General features: G+C 42.0%; 2 long non-coding RNA genes across 16 annotated transcripts; both read right to left on the bottom strand.

Annotated features, from left to right (window-relative positions):
* Nucleotides 1–2,812: 2,812 nt before the first annotated feature.
* LOC123144832 (uncharacterized) lies at nt 2,813–10,841 on the bottom strand. Of its 14 annotated transcripts, none has more exons than XR_006471974.1 (5): nt 9,146–10,841; nt 7,395–8,932; nt 7,276–7,301; nt 7,071–7,168; nt 2,813–4,564 (listed from the first exon to the last, which is right to left on the bottom strand). It is a non-coding gene; the product is annotated as an uncharacterized lncRNA (long non-coding RNA). The 14 variants fall into 14 exon arrangements; XR_006471983.1 differs by having other exon boundaries at nt 7,071–7,947; nt 8,302–8,373; nt 8,515–8,932; XR_006471981.1 differs by having other exon boundaries at nt 7,071–8,373; nt 8,515–8,607; nt 8,702–8,932.
* A 9,817-nt stretch (nt 10,842–20,658) lies between these two features.
* Nucleotides 20,659–26,202, bottom strand: LOC123141529 (uncharacterized). 2 transcript variants are annotated; one of them, XR_006470345.1, is made up of 3 exons: nt 23,536–26,202; nt 23,113–23,225; nt 20,659–22,297 (listed from the first exon to the last, which is right to left on the bottom strand). It is a non-coding gene; the product is annotated as an uncharacterized lncRNA (long non-coding RNA). The 2 variants fall into 2 exon arrangements; XR_006470344.1 differs by having other exon boundaries at nt 20,659–23,225; nt 23,536–23,694; nt 24,051–26,200.
* Between the last annotated feature and the right edge of the window lie 196 nt (nt 26,203–26,398).

Raw genomic sequence — 26,398 nt, 5'->3', positions numbered from 1 at the left:
CAGCTAAAAATAGCACCTAGAAAATAAACCTCAGCAAGAAACCAGGTGTAAAACTTGTGGTCGAAATAACAAAAAGCTAAACCAGGAAAAAAATAGATGAAACCCTACCTAAAATGGACCGGCCGATCAAGAGCACTGTTATAAGTGGCATGTAGTACTAGGCCTCGCAAATGTATCTTGTAGGGAGGGGGCTTGGGGAGCTCCTAATTGACGCTTCAGGTGCTCGCTCGCAAAGCTAGCGCTCACACAGCCATCTCGTGTGGCCGGCCCAGCAAGCGAGCTAGTCGATCGCTCCTCTCTTTTTTGCGAGAATGGTCGATTGCTCCTCCCTTCCTTAGTTGGTCGCTAGCTCGCTCCTTTCTTCGCTCGTGAAAATGAATGTCGTACAACCACTTCACTGTCCAGCATTCAAAACAGTAACCAGTTGACTTTGAAAAGTAAATATGGTTCTAAAAAATATATGATTTTGAAAACAGTTCATGATTTTTTCAGAAAGCCCATGATTTTTATTTCACAGATTGAAAAGAGTACATGTATTTTAAAAAGTTGATGGATTTCTCAAAATTGAAAAAATGTTCATGGATTTGACAAAGGTCATTGATTTTAAAAAAAGAACATCAAATTTTTAAGAAGTTCATGAGTTGTAAAAAAATTCATCGACTTTGAAAGTTCACAAAACTGAAAAAAGTTCAATGAGTTTGAAAAAAAAGATCATCGAATTTGAAAAATCATCAATTTTTTAAAAAGTTCATCTATTTTGGAAAAAATACACAGATTTGAAAACAAAGTTTATGAATTTAAAAAAATCATGAACTTGAAAAGTTCACGATTTAAAAAAAGAAACGGGCACCGAAAAGGAATTGCTGGGGTCTTGTCTCAAAAATGCTGAGAGCTCCTATTTGGCGTGTTCGGCGCACTAGTGCCCGCAGCTCCCCTCTCAGGCCGCCGCCCATCACTCGCATGCGCGCGGCTGGCACGCTCGCCTCGTTCACCTCATCTCTTTTTCCAGTCATCTAACGTTGTGTTGTTCGATGAAAAAACTTTTACCGATGTTTTAATGAAAAAAATATTGATATATTTTTAAAAAATAGTGACTTTAGAAAATGTCCCGAATTTACTTAAAACCACTGATTTGGAAAATGTTCCAAAATAAATAATATTCACAAATTATAAAAATAGTTTACCGATTCAACAAAATGGTTGGCAAATAAAAAAAGATGACAGATTTTAAAAAGTTCATGAATTTGAAAAGGTTCGCCCATTTAAAAAAGTACTTAAATTTCACGAGTTTGAAAATAGTTTACAAATTCTAATAAATTGAAAATTTAAAAATCTTCATCAACTTGAAAAAGTATGCAAATTTAAAATAAGGTAAATGAATTCCAAAAAAGTTCACATATTTTTCAAAGACATCATAGACTTTTAAACTGTGCACAAATTTGACTAAATATCATGGATTTTGAACAAAAGTTTGAGGATTCGAAAACAATGAATCTGAAAAAAGTTCGCGGATTTGGAAAAATATGCATATTTTTGACAAAGGTTCACGACTTTGCAAGAAATGTTCATATATCCGAAAAAGTTCATGAATTTTGAAAGGAGATTTAATCAAAAAAAAGTATACGAATTTGAGGAAAGTCTGTGAATGTGAACAAAGCTTGCAAATTTCTGAAAGTTCATGAATTTGATAACAGTTTCTGAATTAACAAAAGAAAAGAAAAAGGGAAAGAAAAAATGATAAAAAGAACAAAGAAAAAGCAGCGAAAAAATAACCACAGGGAAAAAGCTACGGTTTTTTTACTGTTGCCTTTGACGCACAAGGAGAAAAAAAATAAGTAAGCGGGAACTAGTACATTGTCCCGGTTGGTTATAGCGGCTGGGAAGAGAATCTTTGCGCTCGACGCACGGTTCATGCAAGTCACGGCGGTGCTGTTGGGGCTTCGACTAGCTCATAAACTGGGAATGCGTAAACCTTTGCCACGCCCCTTCTGTTTTAGATCATACCGAATACGAGAAGATACACAAATTTATGAAAAGTATGGGCATAGGGCTAGTGCCATAAAAAATTCCAAAATTATTTATTACTGAATCACTTTTTATTTTCCTTCTATATCAACATGTCGTGATCAATTGAACAGGGAGATGAACTGGCCCAATTCCAACGTACAGAGAACAACACTGTTATCCTGTGTACACAAGACAAACAATACTGTCTACAGATCAACAAAATGTAGGCGATGGCTTCAGTATAAATCATAACTGTGTGTATAACTAAGCCTGGAATAGCCCTCTATTGTGCATTATGACCATTTCCTATATTGCGCTTAAGGTGTTGGTTCTTACTATTATTGCAAACTGGTGCACACCCCTCAATTCTCTTGGGCTGGCCCCATATTTTTTTACTAGCAAAAGGGCCCGTGCATTGCAACGGGAGAAAGAAAACATTACACACCCTTGAAAATATCCAATGGGCTACATTGCAACATAAAAGATAATTAATATGTTCTTACAAAGCTATAAAACAATTTATTGACGCCACTCAAATAGCATGATTCTACATTAAATGATGCTCCTATAAACAAAATAATACCCCACTTGTGACTAACCGTTACATAGCATGCAAGGACATATGCCATATGATCGAAGCCAAATGAAAACTAACTATATGGGTCTAGTCCAGGAGGGATCAACAGACAACTCCACATTGCATTTCGCGGAATTATACCCCTGCCCATGGCACCTACAGCACCAATTCTTCACGCGAATCTCCATATATATAAGAGTAAAAGAAGGGAAAGCAACACCATATACGTACTTGTCAAGAAATTCCATAGTTCAAGAGCAAAATGAGGACAAATACATCTCTATCCACGATGGAAAGTAATAAAATATAATCATTACAATTTGGGTATGCAAACAAACCAACGTGATTTGGAAATTTCATCCCATGAACAACTATTACAAACAAAAAACTGGAATTAAAACCAAACAGGAAATAAGAAAATAAATGACATGAAACAGCAAATCTGCACGTAGGTCTCTTGCACGTGGCCCACCTCGTCCTTGGAGGAGGAGCTGTTGGTGGACGCCGCCTGCGTCGGATTGCCGTCGAGATCGGGCCGCCGGCGTGGAAGTGCACCTTCAACTTGGCCGCCATGCTAATCTTCCTCTCATAAAACTGGACATTTGGAAATAACCTGAAGAAGGATTCATGTGATACTGTATGTTCAGCAAATGTATATTAAATTGGAGCATAACCAATCTCCCAAATAAACTTGTCGCAAATCCAACTTCTTTGCATACCTAGAGATAAACAATGGAAAGTAAGAATTAAGATTATCAAAAACAGATAAATAACAATGGAACATAAAGGAAAGATATGGCCATTACAATTTTTCTCAAGAAAAAAAAAGCATTTTAGTATCAGAAGTTTATCTTTTAGTAAATGCACCAATGAGTAAGTGAAATCAGACAGTATAAAGAGGGTGAGGCAATACCTTACTTTGCTCTAACCATTGCACTGAGTTGACAGTCATCTCCTACCAAAACACCATGTTTTAACAAATGCAGACTTAGTGGGATCAACAATTAACACTCCCGCATTGAGGTAGTACATAAAAGAAGTGTTGCATTACGCATGCAGTAGTTCTGGACCCAGTTTTTGTTTATTCCGCTGGGTAAATCAAGTGAGCTTAGCATATATTTAAGCAATTTGAGGCATGTAGAACTTGCTCCATCCAGTTCCTTCTCATAGAGGATATAGGTTGTGCACAAACAGAGTTTTCAGTTGACAGACAACCAAGGCCCCTTTTCAAGCCCTCATCAGTCAAGTCTACCTCACACAGAAGGCCGCCAAAACTATCCAACATATGAAGCAACGTACATATTTATCAATTATGACACCATCACCAGAATTGCACCTTCCAAGATGGTGAACCCACAAATCCATGATGCATCTATTCAGAGGTATTGTGGTCGGATCAAATTGCTTCTTTATGAAGTCTAACTTTCAAAGGAGCAACCTACATGATAATGATCTGAACTGCAGTCTACGATGTAATCCAACTGATAAATGTGCAATGTAGAAAAAAGATTACATGATGTTAACATGTGAAATCAGCTCAGCTAATGAACTGACATTGAGAGAGCCCACGTTATGTGGTGCTTTGAAGGCTGCTACGGTAGGGCAAGCGTGATGGCTCTGTTTTCTTGCTTGTCTAGCAAGAAAGTCTTGCATGCCACAAAGCCATGCATGGGATTCATGTAGAAGCCCCTAAAAACAGTACTGAAAATTGTACCTCTGCTCGAGCACGGGCGCACGATTCTCCAGCGAAGTTGGCGAGATTGGAAGCTTCAGACGCAGTAATTTCAAGAAGGGAAACTTGCGTTTAGTCGGGATTTCAGTCGAGGGGCTCGAGAATCTTTTATGTCAAAGGAGGGCAGTTCGGGCGTAATCAGCATCGGTCATGTCATGCCTACGTGTTCGAGCAGTTCTCCGCACTGACACAGCAGGGATCCAATCTGAATCCTGGTAATCTCAATCCCTTTAGGAAAAAGCCTTCCGCTGCATCAAAACAACCATTTCAATATTTAAAATTTTCAAGAACATTAGGTTCCTCAACCCCTACGTCTCCAAATATACATCATTTTTGTTCCTTGAAATTCAGAATAATATGACCGCGCAGACCGAACAGTGTTGCTCTATACACCAGATTTTTACGAGTGCAAGTAAATTGAAAAAGAAATAACAGAATCCCATTGTTATTAAGGTTCAGTACGCACTTGTACAATGATAAATTATACTCCTGAACTTATGTCCCACCAGGAAGTTTCAGAAGTTACCAAGATGGTATATGCTGAGATCTTGGAGAAGTACAATCAAATAGTATGCAGATAATCAATTTGTAGATTTCCATGCAGAAGTACCCCCTCCGTTCCTAAATATAGGTCTTTCTAGAGATTTCAACAAGTGACTACATACGGAGCAAAAGGAATGAATCTATGCTCTAAAATGTCTATATACATCCGTACGTGGTAGTCCATTCAAAATTTCTAAAAAGACTTATATTTAGGAATGGAGGGAGTACAATACATCATCTACCCAGGCCTGGGAAGCAACACAAAATTATGGCTTGATATTATTCACTTCTTTTTGTTGGCAATGAACACTAAATTGTTCACTTGCAAATACAAGACTGCAACCACTACGTAGCCTTGTACATCGACCAAATACATTAATTAGTTTCCCGTGGACAACATATCTTAAACAGTACTCGATGTTTCCACAAAAGGCTTGCTAGGGGTTGTCGTGTGATTGTCAAAATTGAGCAGAATTGATTATGAAGAGATGCTTGATGGTAAAGAATCAAAGTAGATTGCTGTCTAGTGAACAAAATACTCTCACCTTGTACACGTCGCTGTTATCTGTGGCCATCAGCAGCTAGCGCCCCAGGTGAAGATGCACTTCCATACTGCAGGTGAGGAATTGCAGAATCTAGCATCCAGGGCAAGCCACGATGAAAAAGGAGGATGAGAGGCGGCAAGGGATCCAATGGATCTGTGGAGAACATGTGCCTCTGGATGGGTGCGCCGGGCAGGGCGGCAGGCCTTGAGATCCTTTGCGATGGATTTGTTGCGCGGCCGGATCCCCGGCAACGGCCGAGAGAAGTTTGGACGATGGTGGTGGATGCGGCGAGGACGGCGGTGGTGGCGACGACAAAGGGCGGCGGCGCGGACGGCGGTGGTGGCCGAGGCAAAGGGTTGCGGCGCGGACCCGAACTACTCCTCCCGCGCGCGTCTGCTCCCGGCCGCCGCGGCCGCCCTAGATTCCGGCGAGCGAGCGAGGGCTTAGGTGGGGTTCTGCGGGCGACAGCGAGAGTAGGGGAGGAGGCAGAGGGTTGGTTTGGTTGTTTACCTCGTCCTCGCGTACACCTGATTCGGACGAGCCAAGTCACGTAGCAACCCATATAATAAATCTTCCAATAAAAAAGCCCACTTGCCTATCTCGTTAGACTAAGCCCAACCGAGCGTCGTACGAGCGAAATGTTTTGTAGGGACGGCGAACGAAACGGTTTTAGTACCATCTCGCATATATGTTTTAAATTAAAAACTGAAAGCGTAAAATCATAAGAAGAAGCGTATTGTGACGGTGAACCCGACAAAGTCAATCCGTACTTTATTATTATTATTACTAGCAAAAGGGCCCGTGCGTTGCAACGGGAGAAAAAAATCTTATATGTTGTCACTTTTTTTTGCCCCGCCAGTTATGGTGGTCACACTTTTAGCATAATCTAGTTGTTATACATTTCGATATCTTACATTAGATTGATATATGATGTGTAATATTTTAAAATTGCCTATACGAAGAGTACATGTATTTTCCGAAAAGAAGTCATCAATATTAGCAAAACCATGGATATTGTCCCATTAAAGTCACGCTAATGTTCGCTGATAAAGCCTTTTGGACATCAAAGTATTTATCTTTTCCTTGAAACAGTTCCTGAAACAATATAATAGACTTTTAATGTCCTACCATGAGAAGAAAGACCGCTTCAAATGTTTTAAACTATCTCAGGATTACTTGGTTGGTGAAGTTATTCATTGTGTACTACTACTTGAAATTGCATTCGAAATAACATACCAACTACACTTTTTCCCGGCTAATTCAAGCAGCGCCTGAAAGAAATAGGCTCTACAAACTCAATAAACCAACGGTGCATTTAGACGCTGGTGTCCTTAAAGAAATGAGATTCCACTGGACTTGTTGCCAAATTCTTAAAGCTATTCATATGATAAAATCAAAAACCATGTATAAATCAATCAACACATATTTCAATATAGAGAGAGGTGTTTACCATCCGCTTATCGTTTTGCATTAGACTCAATTAAGACAAGAACAAAATAGTACTCCCTCTGTAAACTAATATAAGAGCGTTTAGATAACTATTTTAGTATTCTAAACGCTCTTATATTAGTTTACGGAGGGAGTAGTACTGATAAACACCATGTACTGGACGACAATGGCATCAAGAAAAACCATTCGCCTCACATGCGTGCAGTGCAGGACATACCTGCGACTTTTCCCCAACGTGCTGCATCGCTCAACTTGATTTGCTGACTAAAGGACACGCAACTTCTTTTTTCATCCAGGAAGTGAATTATGCCAATTCTACATTGTAAATTTCTTTAGTTCAAGAACAATCAACACCAAAGGTGTTTAGCAAAGATTCTATAACATTATTGAAATAGCTACTAAATACAGCTAGATCAACTAACCTCCCTCCCACGGACTATCATCCGGGCTGCAAATCAGCATGAGCACACCATGACCCAAGAATATTGAATTTGAAGAAGAAAAAGAAGGAACTATGCAACCACGTAATCTAGCATCATACCCAAAAATCACAGCACGGCAGACGGCGGCGAACTCCGGCATGCAAATATAGTAGTCAAATATCCAAAAAGGGTCCCCATTCCTCACGATCTGATATAAAACAGGAGCACCTTCAGACCGATTGATTGTTGTGGTCTGAACTCTGGAAACCTGAATCAACTCATGTGCAATATGTGATAGTGCAACATGAAGGTTCACAAAATCAAATTCTGAAAAAGTGGTAGTGCTCTTCCTCGTTGAGTCCATAATAAAGCAACTAACTTGGCTGCATACAAGCTTGTATAGCTGGACAGATATGATGTTGGACGGCTAGGTTCAGAATCATATAAAATCAGTTCTTCGGAATAAAGCAGGATCCCGTCGGCGCTGCCGGCGATGCCGAAGCGACTGAAGTCAATCTTCTTCCAGTCTTCCTGCATCTCTTCCCAAAATCGCGTACCCCTTCTTGGTCATGTGAACCGGCAGTGACTCCTTGCCCAGCTCCTCGCTCCTCTAGATCATATCAGCGGGGTATATTGTGGAATCAAGGTTGTGGATGATGGGGGCTGCCTGTTCTGGGCCAGAAACATAATACATCATTATCTAGTGTGCCTGCCCTTCCTTCCAAAAGAATTATGCATCTACTTCGCCTACAAGAGCACCATATCTGAAAAAGAATGGATAAACATGTAGTTCCTTCCTAATTAGCTAAGATTTGTGAATCAGTACGTTGGAAGGATGATACTACTAATAATAAGATAATTAGAAAATTCTGAAGTGTGAATGATAAGAGATCAAGCAGTCTCAGTAGAATTAGTACAGACTACACAGTGCGTCGACAATACATGACAAATAAAGACACGTTCATAATCTAGAAGACAACCATTTCATATTCCTGAGGCAGGGAAGATAACATATGAAATCTGAACCTGCATCATTGTACTGTTTAGGCTTTGCTTTGCTTTCCTTTCCATACCACGTCCTTTGTTCCACATGTTCCACTGCATTTTTCACTTAAACAACTTCATGTTGAACCAAAAGACACCACCACCAATGTCAACAGCGAACATATTCCGTAACTGATGGTCCATCTTTTTCAAGTAGAAATTCAGAATAGAGGTGTGTCTTTGTTAGTAGCTCACCAACCCGCAGAATCGTGCCTTGAGATCAAAAGGCTTCTGCCTTGCTGATTCTCTCTTTCTGGCCTCCTCTTCTTCATCTAGCTTGAGCTGGGCCTGACACAACTCTTCCTCCTTCGTCATCACCTCCGTATAAAGAGATGGGGAGATTCTAATGCTACTAAGTAAGAAAAATAGCAATACACATTACCTTTATATGCGGGCTCTGTAAAGCACTGGATCTCCACCAATATAAACAACCAGTTGTCCAAAAATATAAAACAAATACGAAAAAATATATATCTTCAGAAATATGCTTTCAGGTAAAGCAACTCGTATATGGAGATGGTCCTTCGAGTAATGGTGGTGAGTGTGAGCCATTTTGCTGTGTGCCTCAATCACAAACATGTTTCCAGTGATCACAAGGACGACCTCCTTCAATCTGCATCACCATTACAATATATTAAGCATCGAAGTGAGATTAACTACACTTGATACTTCTTTTTGAAAGAAACTGCACTTGATACTTATATGGTACTGATTACTAAAGGTGCAATCTTGCCGTGTTAGGCCGTGTGTGCGGCAAATTTTGTGAAAAAAAATCCAGCATTTATTTGAAATAAAATATGCAATATTTGTAAGATATTAAGCTTACGGATAAATGAGATTAAGCTTACGGACATCCCAGTGCAGATTGCAGTGTACTTCAACTCTGCATCACCATACAAGTATACAACATATTAAGCTTACGGATAAATGAGATTAAACATACTTGATAGTTGATACTGATGTTACTAAAGGTGCAATCTTGCCTGTACTTCAATCTGCATCACCATTGATTGTAACTGCTGCCTACTTATGCGGCCTAATTCAAAAATAAATAAATCAAAAGGACGTTTGTGCCTGCTTGTGTAGAGGGACTAAATATATGCAACTGTAGAGTTCACGACACGAAATCAGCTTCCTGAGTGCACAAAGCAGCAAATTCACTTCTGCCTACAGTTCAAGACAGAAGGCTATAACCAGCAGACCATGCTAAATGGTCTCCTTAACGGAATCTGTTCAAGTATAGCATACACCTTATTCTTCCTAATCATGCGATGGGCCTACCTCTTTCATGGAGTATCCAACAGTTAATTCGTCTAAACGGCAAACACCTTTTCATGCCAATGTACAGAGCTAAAGCTACTGGAAAATTTAACTGAAGTGAATCAGAACAATGTTAGTCTCTCTAGGACAGAGCGAGTAAGCATGATGAATCAAACAATGAGAAATTAGTTGTCTCTCAATTAAAAAATCCAGAATGGCTGGGTGAAGTTCCGTGGTTCGTGTGCTCACAGATTTGAGATCACGCCATAAAATTTTTGGTTGAATTTAAGCTGGTGCTTATCAACTTGATTACCCTTGAAATACTTGTCACTCTAAGCCAACCAAATATGACATGGTGGCAACCTGTACATAGTGAATCATTACCTTAGACATTGTTCTTAATTAACCTAGTCCCTCTAGCTTGTGGATAGACTAACTAAACACAACAATGAATCAATCAATGAAAAATTAGCTGAAGATCAGGAAGTAGCACACTAAGGTTCAGTTTATGTTTGCTTCATTAACTGTAGGTTTCTAGAAAAACAAATAGCATGATTCCAATTCTCCTTGTGTCTTCAGTATGCAATACCTCATGGAGAACCGGCACTCGGAGTTCCGGCGATGTGTAGAGCAACGTCGGATTGCAGATGGTCTTCCGGCGAAGTAGGTGGAGGCGAGATTGGACAGTTCCCGCACAACAATCTCGTCTTACAAACTTGCGATGCGATTTACTTGTGCTTCCACTCTAGGGTTTCTTCTTATGGCAGGGAGATTGATCTGATATTCGGGTTGGACCCATAGCTACGTGTTGGAGCAGTATTCCATCGTGAACACGCCATCGACTCCTATCCAAATCAGAGACGTCCGCCTCGAGGTGGAGAGGGCTGGGGGTGAGGAGTTGGGGCGGGTGAGGAGGCGAAGAAGAACAGGGCAACGACGGCGCTGCTCAAGGGTAGCTGGAGAGGAAGACTGGCCGCGCGTGGCGGCGGTGCCGTGCCGTGTAGGGAGAGGACCCCGTGCTATTGTGCCTTGTGCGTACGCAGAGGAGAGGATAGGCCGCCGATCTACAGGAGCTCGCCGCCGCCACCAGATCCCGGCCCCACCGCTCGAACCCGCCGCTTGCCGGAGATCATGCCACCGCCGTCGCAGGTTCCCCCTGCTCCCGTGCGCAGCGGAGTTGGAGGGATGGGGGCGTGGTGGCGGAGGGCGTCTGGAGTTATCGTGCGTGAGACAGGGCTCGTTGAATCGTGTTTATATTTATATTAGTACCATCTCGTTTATATTAGGATTTTGTCCATATAAATTGTAAAAGCGTATTCTGACACGAGAAGAAAGCGTATTGTGACGGTGAACCCGACAAAGTCAATCCGTGCTTTATTATTAGGGAGACTAGTATAAATGTCCGTGCGTTGCAACGGGCCAAAAAATAGCAAAATCTGCTTTCTACGTGCCATTCACAACATTACTTATATTTATTTCTAATTATCTCTTTTCGTAGTATGAAGTGTGGATTTGAAGAAGCCACCTTAACATCCTTCATGTGATGAAAGAGTAGTTGTGCATGGAATAGTTTGTCAATCGTCTTTTTACCTTTCAAGAGAACATGAATATTTAACTTTAAAAATGTAAAATTTTCGATTTTTTGATCATTTTTATAAAAATGGGATTTTTTAAAGATTCACATTTTTTAACACAAGATTTTTAAAAACAATTTTGATGTATTATTTTCTAGAATCTTTTTAAATGCAAACAGTTAAAAAAATGGTACATTTTTCACAAATGTTGAATATAAAAATGGTGAACACATTTTAAAATGTTCATATTTTTTGAAATAAAAAACAATTAGAAATAGTCTTTCTCTTAAAAAAACCACACGCTTTGTGTCCGCTCTAAAAAAAGAATGTTGGTGTTTGGACCATGTAGTATAAAGTTGAGGAAGTCATAGTCATGTCCTTCTATGGCGCCTCCTTTCACTTATCACTATCACCGGGTGAAAGAGAAGTGGTGGATGTGTTCTGAGTAGGACATACAGACGGTGAAATGGTTGTATACAATTTAAAAGTTTAATAACTAATCCAAAAGTTTTTTAGAATTTGCAAAAGATAATAAATGCAAAGGGATTTATAGGATGTTGAATACTTTAGAAGATAACGTTTTATTTTCATTATTTGGGCTTGGCCCAAACAAAGCACTTCATGCACACAAAAAAAAATACAATACACACGCTTATTCCCTAAAATACATGCACACACGAACTCATCTCACTTCCCTTTCCCGTCTAGTCTCCCTATTGCTTGAAGTCCCAAGTGCTGCCGCCGCTTGCTCGTTTCTCCTCGTCGTTCTCGGGATACAAAGCACTTTATGTCGTGTTCTTCTACCATGGCCATCAAACTATATTTTTTAGAGCCAAACGGGCAACCGAACCGTTGCAGTTGTACCCGGTTGGACCGCCGGTTCGTCGATTTGTTGGTGAAAAAAATTCAAGTTATTAAAAATAACCTTAGATCAGATGAGTACACATAATATTGGACGTAATATAAACATAACCAAGCATAATTTATATGTACCCGACAGATTCAAAACAACAGAAAAACATGAATGGTCATTGCCAGCCAACCTTTTTGTATGTGAGAAAAATATGAATGGTTATTAAAATTATGAAGTGCACACGCTCGCAGCTGATGTCATTTATTTTAATTTCTCCCTCCTCGGCCCATGCACATCCAGCAACAACATCGTTCTTTTAATTCATTTCCTTAGTGCTCATATATATTTACTAGTAGAATGCCCGTGCGTTGCCACGGGCTTTTCAAATATTTTACGGGAGTTATGTAAACAATTATTTTGTACAATTTCACATGTAGAGAAAAGATAGCACGATCACAATCGGATAAGAGTTTAAACCACTTCCCTTGCAATGTAAATTGATAACGAAAAGGCAATTTGACAATGCATACTATATAGAATGATGATCCAATTAAAAATAGGTTACAAATTAAGATCTATTTGATGCGCTTAAGAAATTCTCGCACAATATCAGAAATGTTAACTTTATTAAAACTCGCTTGCCGTTGTTCTTCCTCCAAATGTTTGCCTTCTTTCTTCATCTGTTGATCCAACCACCTCCACTACACCCCACCTGAGAGCACATACATCCCGAGCACCCCAAACCGCCCTTATATGCCTGGTTGCATGGCTCGGTCACTAACGGGTAAAAAACGATGCTGACCGATGCCTCATAACAACCCTATATGCCTGGGCAGTCCCGCATCCATCATATCCAACCCAAATCTGGGAAAAATATAGGGAGGCCCGGGCGCACCCAGACGTGTACACCACATCAGCCCAGCCCACGTTGGCCCACACCGACTCCGCTCCGTCCCACTAAAATCTCCACCCGGAACAAAGCCTATCTCCACTTCACTTTCGATCCACACTCCATTGATTCCCCTCCACTCCACGTCCATCCCACCTGTCCTTCCTAATGTCGAGCATCAGCGGTATTGGAGGCGACAGATCTGACAAAGAGGACGACTGGGATGCCTTCATTCTTGAGACGGAGAGCGACATGGGCGGCAGCTCGGGCTCAACTCCATCACCTGTTACCCGCCACTTTAGGGCGGATGCCAGCGCGGGCCCGTTCGGCACCGCACAGAGCTTCGCGCGCTTGGCCAGTTCCGCGCCACTGGACCGCCGCCCTCCTAACCCTCCTTTCCATAGCTCCTAAAGGTTATCAGTGGGTGCTCATTCTCACGCCGCCGGCGACATTCACGCGGATGTCCGAAGAAGAGGCAGCAGCAGCCCGCCGCGAGAGGCAACGTGCAAGGGAGAGGCCACCGGCGTAGGAGGCGGTTGCATAGTCCTCCCGATATCTACGGCCAGCTCCCTGATGACGACGGAGATAGACGCCCGCCGGATCTATCGGAAGAACGCCAAGGCCCTCCGCCTCCGTTTACTGTGTATCTTAATCTCACTCAAATAGCAGTTATTTTTCAATGCTGAAGTAGACCACATACCGCAGTGAATTTGTCACCGGTATACACAATGTTAGCCACAAGCATGACAAAAACTCCAAAGTACGCCTGGCTTGCCTGATATTTTTATCAGCTTCATTCACATCAGGTCATCGATTCTCTTCAACGTTGGTTGTATTCAACTATTCATCCCTTTATATGTATCTACCAGACAAGAAAATCTCTTGTTCTTCATATCGAGCTAGACTGTATACAAAACAGCAGCAACAGCCCGCGAAAATTAGTGTGCAGATGGGTTCAAATTCCTTGCTAACAATAAGAATGCCCGTGACAAAACTCAAATACACATACCTATAGTATCTAGGATCGTCATGCATATCAGACAACTTTTTTTATTTTTATTAACCATTTAATCACTCATTTTTCATCATTATGTTCTATTTCATCTTTTCTTCCACCCACTATCTTGGTCTCCTTACATCCCTATCTACAATGGATATGTGGAATTTTATTTACTATCAAGAACTACAGATAAGCAAAGTAAGAAAAATAATAATAAGCTACTGCAATAGAAAATGCTGGAGTTACACACAAAAAGGGCAAAACAAAATAGATCTTAATCTCACTCAAATAGCAGTGCAATTTCAGTGCTGAAGTAGACCACATACCCCAATGAATTTGTCACCGGCATACACAATGTTAGCCACAAGCATAACAAAAACTCCAAAGTACGCCTGGCTTGCCTGATATTTTTATCAGCTTCATTCACATCAGGTCATCGATTCTCTTCAAGGTTGGTTGTATTCAACTATTCATCCCTCTATATGTATCTACCAGACAAGAAAATCTCTTGTTCTTCATATCGAGCTAGACTGTTACAAAACAGCAGCAACAGTCCACCAAAATTAGTGTGCAGATGGGTTCAAATTCCTTGCTAATAATAAGAATACCGTGACAAAACTAAAAAATAAAGTAAAATTGCGCAACAAGAAGTTACACGCCTGCAGAACTGAATCGGTTGCATGCCTGCAGTACCTGAAGTCCTGAACACACACACACACACACACATCCTTTTCTTTACTTCGGAGTGCAAGCTGCACGAGGTCAACCCCGAGCCACGTCTGAGCACTGCCCCCGCTCTTGATTAGTTGCCGCAGTGCCACCCATCTACGCCAACAAGCTGGGGAAACAAATGCAAACGTTACACCGAGTAAAAATCAACCATCCCACAATCGTAACAATAGAAAAAATAATAACCAAAATTTAACAGAAGAACTGCTACTTGGCTCCAAGATCCATCTCGATAGCCCTTGATCTGCCCGCTGAGCTTCTCCTAGCCGCCTCAACATCACGTCATTACCAAACATGTAGTGGCCTAGTGGGACAAGGATTAAGAAATAACTTGAGATGAAAATACGATGGCTGCCAGTTCCATAAAACGATCCAAGTAATTTGACAAAACAGATCGGGAGCATCTTGTATAATCTCAAAAAAGCAACTAAAAATATGAGAAATGAATTGATGAAAATCAGCCCCTGCTCACATTCATGCTCGCTGTTGTAATGGAGGCAAGGAATGGGGAGACAGGGAGAGGAAAGGAGCACATGGACGGCAAGCCTCCTCCACCGGCGAGTGGGGTTGCTTCACATCCGACCTCCACGTCCGCCTCCTCCATGGGGACGAACTCCCGTGTTCACAACCGGGCTCCCCATCGGCCGCTGCCTCGCCGACCTTGACGACGAAGTAGTCCTTCCCTTCGGTCCCATTCGCCACGGAGGCAACACCCATCCTAGAGGACGGGTACGCGGTGAGATCCCTACTGGATCGTGGTCGCGCCTCACCAAACCTAACCGCGCGATACATGAGCGGGGCGCCGTTGCCATGGGCAGGCGTGGACGGGGAAAGGAGGAGGCGACATGGCAGCAACGGCGCCATGGCCGGGATTGGTGGCGACGGCAGCGGCGAGCGAGCGGGAGGACGGCGGCGGCGAGCGAGTGGGAGGGTGGTGGCGGCAGTCCATCGGCCGCCGTGACGTGAGAGGAGGATGGGAATGGGGCCGTGATCTGGATCTATGGAGCGGTCGAGAGGAGGGGAAGCAGGCGGCTGGGTTTTTCCATCGTGCGGGGTTTGGGGAGGTCAAACGAGGGTTTTTTTTCGTGCGGGAGGCGGAGCGACAAGGGCGGATGAAGGGAGGCAGGACGCGGTCGGTTGGCAGGAAAAGGAAAGCTACGCATTTTTTAGGTAGTAGAGATGGTTGATGATAAGAAAGGAAAAATCACATCAATACAAGGAAATATCCCATCAATGCTTGATTGACTGCGATTTATTTTTTATATGGTAACTAATCTGATGGTTTTATGTGGGTGGTGAAGCGAAAAGGCAGGTGGGATGGGAGACGAAAAAAAAACCAGCGAAATAAAACGGTTGAAAGTGGTGGGACGAAAATAAATCGAACGAAAAAAACCAGTCGAAAAAAACCCAGACGAAAGTGGGGGGACTATTCAACCAAGTCGTCCATTAGCAGTAGAGATTCTTTCTCTTTCCTTCCTACTACTCGTACTGCAATCGAAATCTATATTTCTTTCATTTCTTGCTTTATAAGAGCCGAATTTACTCCCTTTAAATTATTCTCTTTCCTTGTGAGTGGAATAATTTCTTTCCTTTCTGCTTATATAAGAGCCGAATTTACTCATTTTAATTCCTTCTCTTTCCTTATGAGTGGAGTAATTTCTTTCCTTTCTTGCTTAGTTTATAAGAGCCGTCTTTACCCCTTTTAATTCCTTCTCTTTTCTTCCTGCTTATATTCCGGGACCCACTCATTGAGGTGGCTCATTGATTTCGAATAATACACAGATATAAATTGGTGGAACGTGATCTAAAGAGGTGAGGTGGTCTTTTAATCACATCCATGGGTAGAGCGGTCGGTTGGGTCTTCTCTTACAAGACCTCCCGTTGGGAGTTCGACCCGTGAGACGGTCCTTTTTTTTCGATATTATTTTTCTCGGCCATCACTACAGCCCATAGTTAGGACGCCCAGATCCTATTCAATGGGTGGCAGTCCAGCGGACCTGAAGTGCAGGTGGCCCATGGAAAAAATAACGAACGTACGGGCAGTTTATTAGTACCACATCAGATATAAATAAAAAAGTCTCAAAAATTATAATCTAGGAAATTGACGGTGAACCCGACGGGAGCAATGCGTGCTTTATTAGTAGGTATAAAAATTAGGGAAAGATTAGTACCACCTTGGATATAGAAAATAAATATAGACGTGTTGAAGAAAAAACTGAAAGCGTAAATTCAAGGGAAGAAGCGTATTGTGATGGTGAACCCACAGAGTCAATTCGTGCTTTATTATTACTAGTAAATAGTAAATATGCCCGTGCGTTGCTACGGGTTGATTTAATTGAATTTTTCTGGCCATGGAGAATTTAGTCAATGTCAAATTTTCACTACTCATATTTTCCTTCCTTTAGGCTCTGTCATAATTCTCGAGACGGGTCTTTTCTCGTTTACAACTCATATTACAAAACTTGCTGAACTGTCGCTTATGTTTCTCTTTCTCCTAATTTTCAGCACAAAGCTCTTCCATGAATCTACACAGTACAAGTAGCTAGCATACTATCATAATAGGTTTGGGGCAAGCGTAGGTAACAGTTCTTGCATATATATTTGGCTGCAAACTGGAACATTTTGCAGCACATATTTGGCTTTGTCTCTGTTCATAGGCTTAAACATACATGTTCTTAAATGATCTCTAAAGATCTCACAGACAGGTCTATATCCGATTGCTTTAACAAAGGCAAGTGCATATTACACTGATAATCCTCCATCCCAACTTATCATGAACATATATAAAGTATGTCAAGAGAAAGCTAAAACAACTACATAAGGCCTACATAATTTCTTTAATGTTGGCAGGTGCGGCAACTGTTGATGGCTGGAATTGCCTGTTTCCATACTTGAATGGAAGGATGTACACATAACTAAAAAAAGATGGAGGATTAGTAAATAAACTGGGAAGGTTACATGCTAAGTAATAAAGCTCATCGATCATGAATAAAGCAAGTCAGCAAGCCTAAAAATAGCATTGGCTTAAGTACATGATGTTGAACATATATGAGTGGATACCTTATTCGTGGAGCATTTCTTCAATCACTTCAGATATAAAATTACATAGTGTCACAAATTCCATTTCAGTCTCTACATGCTTAGTTCACAGAGCATTATACTTGTTGAAAGCAACATCAAGCCATGGCTTTATATTTCCATTAAAGTGTGTCAATGAGCTGGGCCAATGCTACCAAGACAAGAGTGTGTCAGTGATGGGCGTCGTCTAGTCGATGCCAGTGGCGATACCTAGGGTGTCCTATGTAACAAGTTCACTGCACATTTTTTTGGCTAAAGCAACACATATATGTGAAAATCATGTAAGAATAATTAAACTATTATAAACATATGTATTTTACAACTTTGAATTAATGTCATAAACATATTTGTGCTTGAATGGAACTGTCGTAAACCTATCAAAATTGAAGAAAGAGTAACAAGATGTGTTAGCATTACCTTGCAGTTGGACCACCATATCCGAGCACATCCTTTGAGTGCCCAGCAAAGGTCCTCCCTCTCTCTCAAACAGGAGTCACACACCCAGCTAGCACTCGCCAACACATGGATCTCTCTTCCCCAACTTCTATGCTTCCTGCCTCCTTGTCCAGCTTGCTCTCTACGATGATTAAGGATTGACTTTTGCTACTGGAACCGAAATCCTTCTATTCCTGCTGCTATTCCTCTCCTTTTTTCCATCACTCACCAATCAAATCCCTTGATTTCGGTCTCTAGTTATGGGGTTGCAGAGGTGCGCATACACTCGAGCTCAAATACGCGTACCAACAATGCACGGGCATGAGGTGGAGTGCAAAGGACTGCCTCAAATCGCAGGCTTCGTGCTGGAGGCCGGTGCACCCTCGTTTGATTTGTTCGAGCAGCTAGTGGTGTCGCTCCTGGATGAGCTTCGGCTAGGAGCTCTGTTGTAGCCTGCATATAAAAAGGAACATATTAAAATGGATTATTCCTTCTTTATTGGAGGGGTAAGATGGATTATTCCTTAAATCTAAAGAAGTTTCTAATTTTGAACTGTTTGCTACATATGCCCGTGCGTTGCAACGGGATAATAAAGATACAAATTATTCTGTCGGCAAACTTAGTCACAATACCTGTATGAATTTCGTAGAAAATTTGTTAAATTTTCAAGCTAAGTCTAGAATGCATATAATACGCACATCTTAATCTTGAATCAAAAGCACGGAGGTAAACATACTCCTATAACTGTATATAAAACTACAATATATCTGCCTGATTGAAATTGTATTACATCAATTTGTGCACACGCGGTGCTCCAAACTGATTAAGATAGTTACCTCACAGAAGTTGACTTTTAACATGAATTCAATCAATTTCATGGTATCGCCTATACATATAGAAAAAAGGCCATCAGTCATTTTCCTACATCTATATATGTCATCTTTCTAAGGCTTAATTTGGATCAACATCCAACCATGAACCTTCCTTGTCGCAACCTCATTTCATATTTAATTTTGAACTATATAATGCAGCTAGTTTAAGAAATACAGACTTCTAATGCAAGGTTAGGTACGTGACGTGTAATTTTATGTGAATGATATTTTATATGAAATTCAAGCAGCTACGGATTAACAAAAAAACTATGTCTTTTGTTCTGAGCAATAATGAAAAATCTACACTCGAATTAGTTAATACCGTGCACCTTCTATATTTCTGCCGAATCCTATTTGCTCATGTACGCAAATCCATCCAGTTTCTTGCCAACAATAAAACTCGAGCATTGAATTAACAATGTTGTTAATCAGGTGATCAATATGCACCTTCTGCTTTTTGCCGACCCCCTATTTGCTTGTTTGTGTATGCATGCAAATCCATGAGTTTCTTACTTACAGTCAATTAAAACCTGAATCTTGACATGCATAGTGCGCATCCTTGTAAACTGGACAGCCTCACGGACATTGCCGATGACGGTAGTTAGAGCAACGGAAGTGCTGCCCTGATGATGCAAGGTGAAGCGTATGTGCAAGAAAGCAAGATACAAAATAGCGTACCCAGGGCGTGCAGTTCTCCTCCCACATCGCTGCTTCCTTCGTTTCCCCTGTTACACACCGCCGCCGCTGTCTTAGCGTACCCAGGGGGGGCCTAACTGAAACTGAAGCGTGCAGAGCTCCCCCGCTCTCTTTCCATGGCAAATTCCTCTGCTCCTTGTATTCATCTACTCCGTATTATTTCCCGACATCTCTTCTCCACTTTGCCTCTCTCTCGCCACCGGGGTCACCCATCTGCGTCTGGGATCGCGTCCTGGCTATCGATCCATGTCGACCCTGTAGTCGACCCCGACACTCGATTTGGTTCGACAACCCTAGGTCGTGGAGCACGGCACCGACAAGCAATCCAGGCTACTACCCTTCTAGATCTTTGACTCGACCGGCGGCTGCTCACTGCTGCCACCAACCGACGTCCGCTGGCCGCCGGCTTAGGCAACCATCGCAGCCCTCCGCTTCCTGGCCGCCGTGACGGGCGCCGGCTGCCTGCTGCAGGGCTGCAGTCACCTCCGATCGGTGTCAGCGCACGCTTGTCGATTGATTTTGGAGACGTGGGCTCGGCGTATTTTATTTTGAGAGAACAGGCCCAGAGGCTAGTTCGAGGTATGAAGAAACACACGGGACGAGACGGACGGAACCAAGCCAAACCAAACCAAGAATAGTACCACCTCACATATAGGTGAAAAAAAAACTAAAAGCGTAAAATCATAGGAAGAAGCGTATTGTTACAGTGAACCCGAGAAACTCAATCCGTGCTTTATTATTACTAGCAAAGATGTCCGTGCGTTGCAACGGGGGAAACAAATTCTCGCACTCCTAATGACACATATGTGTTTTGCCGTTTCTCCTTTTTCGTGCCCCTTCGTCATGTTAAAAAATAGACACATGGGAACATCGAGGCATGAAGACCACATTAAAAATTATTTTTCTTGTATGAGTAAATTATTAATTAATGTATTTCACTAAACGAAGGTGGAAATTAATAGATTAATTAATTTATGATCCACAACCTATACAAAATAAGAAACTCTTACAAAGCATACCTTATAAAGAAATCTGCATAAAATCTCAACTGAACAACAAATATATAGCAGTTTTAATAAGATGGACGGAAATCAATGGTAAACTGATGCAATTATAAAGAAAGGTCAGGTAACAGCACCAATTGATCAACTGGTCAACATGTATTGTTGGTTCTACTTTGTCTTGGAATGGAAGCCGTGGCAATAATAATCCCCTCGCAAAAAAGACACCGATTGTCGGTGCAATGCGCATAGTCAGTAGTTATTTGAACTGACAATATTTCCCTATTTACTTTATTAGCAATTGATTCCTGATTGAAGTCATATATTCAGATAGATAATCCATGCCTTAGGACTGAACCCGTGGCAATAATAATTCCACAAACATATTGTCCTACAGCAAAAAATGTTGAGAAGGGATAGAAGCCTGGAATGATTGAACCTAAGGAGAGAAGGTAAACGGTACCTTTGCTATTGGCCAGACAGAGCAGTACAGCTCTAGCAGGTCAATCTCATCCGCGTCGAATTCATCGAGCATGGTGTGTCTGTTATTCCCTAGCAGGGTCGGCCACATGAACGTGTGCCTCTACAATACAAAGCACATCTCTATGCCTTGCCTCCACTGTTTTAAGTTTAACATGGAAGCTATATGCCTGTAGCTCCCCTCCCTTTCCTCCTGCAGTCCACCATGGAGTGTGTATGCCTTTTCTGTGTCTTCATGAGCCCCTCCGTCAAAGTTATGTACGTTGAACAATCCCTTTTGCATCATCTCATCCAAACTAACATTAGCTTCTTTGAATTGCTCGCCGGTGCATAGCTTAGTATCATACTTTGCACTCTTCTGGTCACCCTACTTCAGATGGGCAAATAATGCAACATTGTAAGTAAGTACATCAGGATGCAATACTTGGCCAGTGTGTCCGTACTGCCGTTCCCTGGCTGCGCCATCCACATGAATGCAGGCACATCCGGATATGCACGATGGTCTTCGCCCTCGGCCACTAACCTGGGTTCAGATGGCCGCTGCTGCAGAAGGGTTGCCCTTCTGGAACTTGGCGGCGGCGAGCCTCGGGTTGACGGCCTTGCTGATGCATCACCCCTCGGCGTCGTGGAACACGATCGCTAGGCTTGGCAGCAGGAGTGTTGCCTTTCTGGAACTCGGCGGTGGCAAGCCTCGGGTTGATCACCTCGAGGATGCATCCCTCGTCGGCGCCGTGGCAGACGACGCCCAGCAGTAGCAGTCAGTCCGCGTGGGCCTCCTGAAGCTCGCAGGCGGCGAGACTTGGGTCAGGTGCGTCGAGGATGGACCGGCGCCGTGGAGGTTTCGCCCAGATTTCTTTTGATTCGATTTTATTATTATGGTGCGACGTGAGGGAGGAAATCGGGGCGGTTAACTTATTTATAGCGTTTCGATCAGTTTCCGAGTTGTAATACAAGCTTCGTTCTTCGATGGAGTCAGACATGAACTCATGCTATGGACGAACAGATAGGCGGTGGGCTGGAAGCAACGGGCTGGGTGGGCCAGATCAGGCTGGACGTGCGGACATATGCGGTCGAACGATTTTTGTGTCGATTGTTCGGGCCGAAGCAATAGCTGCTTTATTATTAGGGAAATAAAATATTAGTATCACCTTGGATATAGAAAATAAGTATAGACATGTTGAAGAAAAAAAACTGAAAGCGTAAACTTACGGGAAGAAGCGTATTGTGACGGTGAACCCGACAAAGTCAATCCGTGCTTTATTATTATATTAGGGAGAGAGGGAGAGATTAGGGACATAAACTCTAGTTGTTCTACCTAGATGGATTATTTTAGTTCAGTTAGAAATCTGAGATTATTTTTCCTCTAGAAATGAACATCAGCAACGGGGACATAAACTCTAGTTGTTCTACCTAGATGGATTATTTTAGTTCAGTTAGAAATCTGAGATTATTTTTCCTCTAGAAATGAACATCAACACCATGCGTATCTTTCCACCAAATTATAACCCCAATTTTTTGGATGATCATATAGAAGAACAGAGGGGTTTCTTAAGAGGAGAGCTAGGCAATCGAGGAGTAGCGTATATTGTAGGTTGAAAGATAAGTTGTTGTTTCGGTAGTGGGAAAATATAGCTAACAGAAACCACGACTAAATTAATCAGGCAACCACGTAAAGTAAACAAAAGCACTCATTTACCTGGTAGGTGGGATTGCTGAATATATAGTACCCCAGGAGAAGGTAATAATGCAAAAAAACAAAGTGATAAGACCGTACTGTGTGATTTACGGAAACGGTCAAGCATTTCCATATGATGATTTCATCAACCTTTTTTATACCACATAGCAAACATATCCGTGCGTTGCAATGGAAAAAAAAACTGCACGTCCTTATTTTGAGGTATATGTTCTTCCCGTGTGCCTACTTACCCTTCTTCCAGCACTCGCAATGGCCACGGCGTTCACCTGATCACAATGCATTATGAATATCTATTTTATTGAACCATTTGCACACATTTTCTCTTGCATGTCTCCTCGTATATCTATTAAAAAAGAAAATATATTATTGAACTGAGTAAACTCCTGCTTGATGCAACATTTCCTAAAATTGACAATATATATTTTCGAAGTGTGATTTTCTATAAAAGAAAAAGCATGAAAACAATAAGGGTGCAGTTTACGGCCTGAAAAAAAAAACTAAGAAACAAGAGTATAAAGCATGAAAAAATTAGAGACGTGAAATGATGAAGTGCGATTGTGTATACACCACTTAATTGGCACGTAAAGTTGTATTTAGGTTAAAATGATGAAGTAATAAAAAGAAGATGAACAATGAGAATTCAAGGAACTGACCTTAAAAAGTAACATAAAATATTCTGTTAGTACTCAAAGATAACATAGGGGCTTTGTAGCAGTCATCACCCAAATGCATGGCATATATGATGCACCAATTAGTTCTTCTTATGTAGCCAATGTTGAAGAACCATATTACCGACCATCTATCTTTCCAGCCTGCACTAATAATAAAGATAACGATATGACAACTGCAATGGTATTTATAAATAATGTCTAAACTGTTAGATAACCATGAAATCAGCATGCCATCGTTGCATTCCTAGCTGTTATATATACCCTTGTAATCCCAGTCCCCTTGTAGATCTTAGATCAACGTAGTAATAAAAATTCAGGCCAGAGACAGGCGTCACGTGCATGTGTTTCCGCAAGATCTTGATCGACATTGTGTGCGTGCGTTGCTTGCTTGTTTGCAGCCAGCCGGAATCAATCCACCTGCCTGTTTGGGTAGCTGGTTGTGTACGTGCGCGTGTTGGTGGCTAAAACATCAAATAATCCTTTGATTAGCTACATACCTGGGCAACTTCTCAGGCCGGCAAGTATTCGGCAGTCCCATATTGTTTGTTGTCGCATCATCGGAAATAATCTATGAGGGCATACACGGTAGAATTTTATTAGTAGAGAATGACAATCAATCTTAGACAATTATAAGAGATCAGCATACCTGTTCATGGCTTTCACGTGTTCTATATTTTCCCCTTTCTCTAATACGAATATGAATCATGGCTTGCATAATCTTAATTATATGTACTTAAAAGTCACAGAATTGCTCAACTTGATGTGCGAACTAATGATATGCATAGTTTGGAATTTTAAATGCTAAAATTAACATACAAAAACAAACTTGGACGCAACCTGTATTAGATGGATGATAGAAACTGCATTTAATATACCAAAAGTCTTATTTTAACATGGATGGAACTAACTGCCATAGAGCTACTAATCCAACTAATTTTAATACCCCCAAAGCTTTGCTATATATGAATGTAAAGATCATGTTACAACAGTCCAAAAGGAGCAGCATACAGTCAATTTTCCATAGCTCGTGTAATTACACAAGGAGCTCGAAATACCAATCAAGGCATGCGAAAAGAAGCCCATTCTCATATAGCGTTTGAACAAACATCTGCCTAACAATTGTACTGAAGAAAAACTGCAGCTTCCTTGTCCCTTAATGTCTCACATGAAAGATACTACAATCACAGGATATTTTCTTGAACTAATACCATATCTCATTATTATATGTTGTGTTCTAATTAAGAACTTCTTTTCAGTAAAATTCAATGAAGAGTCATGGGGTGGGGAAGAAGAAAACTAAACAGGGTCAACTAATTGGAGAAGTTTGTACGTACCATGAGTATGAAAGTGATTAGAGGTTGTATCCAACACATTGCCATGTCTGTACGTGGGCTGATTAATATATTAGGCTGTTGTAAACTTCCAATGATGCTTAATACCTGCATGGAGTGTCTCTGCAGACTACTGCAGGTGCATCGGCTGTTAAAAGCAATCAAGCATTATTAAGCGAAGACACTAACAAAGAGAGATGTGAGGCACACTGTTACTATCTTTTAGATAATCTCAGTGCATGTACGTACATACCATGGGTACAGAAATACATTGCATGCATCTAATACGTGGTCCTCAGTTTCAGCCATAAATAGCAACAGAGATAAATCTGTACATCGAGAAGGACGGGGTACCATGTTGTGACTGTCAAAGTGTCAACCACATCGACAGAGATGGATGATGGGCTGCTGCTACTGCCATGTTTCTCCAGTACGGCATCAATCCTAGCAGCAATCATGGAGGAAATATGCACTCTTATGCAGCAGATATCTCGCAGTGGTTTCATCATACTATTATTCGAGAAAAGCTGAAGAAGATCACACGGATCTCGATGTCCGTCCACCCCAACCCTCTAGTTTGGCACCTTAGGGCGGGAACTTGTTGACTTGTGCAGAAACACAGCCGGTCCACCAGCAAGGCCTCCATACTCGATAGTTCCGCCTGTTGGGTGCGCTGACGCCCCCGTTGGCTACGACACAGGAGAAATATCATCGATGCCACTCCTCCCTGCTAGCCCCGGCTGGGAGGCCCAAATCAGCCGCCGCCCAATCCCCTCTTCCGGCGGCGTCGCTGGTGCTTGTGGTTTTGTTGTGCGGGTGACGTGACGACTGAGGTCGAGAAGCTCCATGGAGGCGACAACCGCCACGTGAACTGCGCAAGTCGCTGCTGCCGTGTAGCCAAGGAATCGCGTCGCCACCACCGTGGATGCTTGCGCCACCAGGAGCCTGGTCTTCCTTTTTTGATCCCTGAGACTCCCGATCTCCCTTGCCCTTGGCAAGCATCGTTGTGTGACACGGCGTTCCGCTGGGCTAACCTCTTTCTGATCTTTGTGTGGAGGAGACCGAGGAGGTCGGATCGGAGTATTGAGGAAGACGGGGATGGGGAGGCCGGATCGGAGCATGAAGGAGGACGGGGACGGGGAGGCGAGGCCGGATCGAAGCATGGAGGAGGACGGGGGCGGGGAGGCCTGATCGGAACATGGAGGAGGATGTACCCACACGCATCGATGACTCGTGACTCCTGGTAGAGCTTGATCTGGAGAATAGTCTAGAGGTGCACTTTGCCTTTATTTTATACAACGTACGTGGGAGGAAACCGGATTGGAAAGTGTAACGTAAGCATGGAGGAAATCGGATTGGATGTGTCCCAATTGAACGCTATGGATCAATCGCTGGTTCTCTGCAGCCATGGTTCGATTCGAGTCACGCTGGTAAAATAGTATCACCCCAGAAGTAGAAAATAATATAGATGAAAAAAACTGAAAGCGTAAATTCACGGGAAGAAGCGTATTGTA

Source organism: Triticum aestivum, chromosome 6D, assembly GCF_018294505.1.
Source record: "Triticum aestivum cultivar Chinese Spring chromosome 6D, IWGSC CS RefSeq v2.1, whole genome shotgun sequence".
Classification (NCBI taxonomy): Eukaryota; Viridiplantae; Streptophyta; class Magnoliopsida; order Poales; family Poaceae; genus Triticum; species Triticum aestivum.
This window is presented reverse-complemented; position numbering and strand designations above follow the sequence as displayed.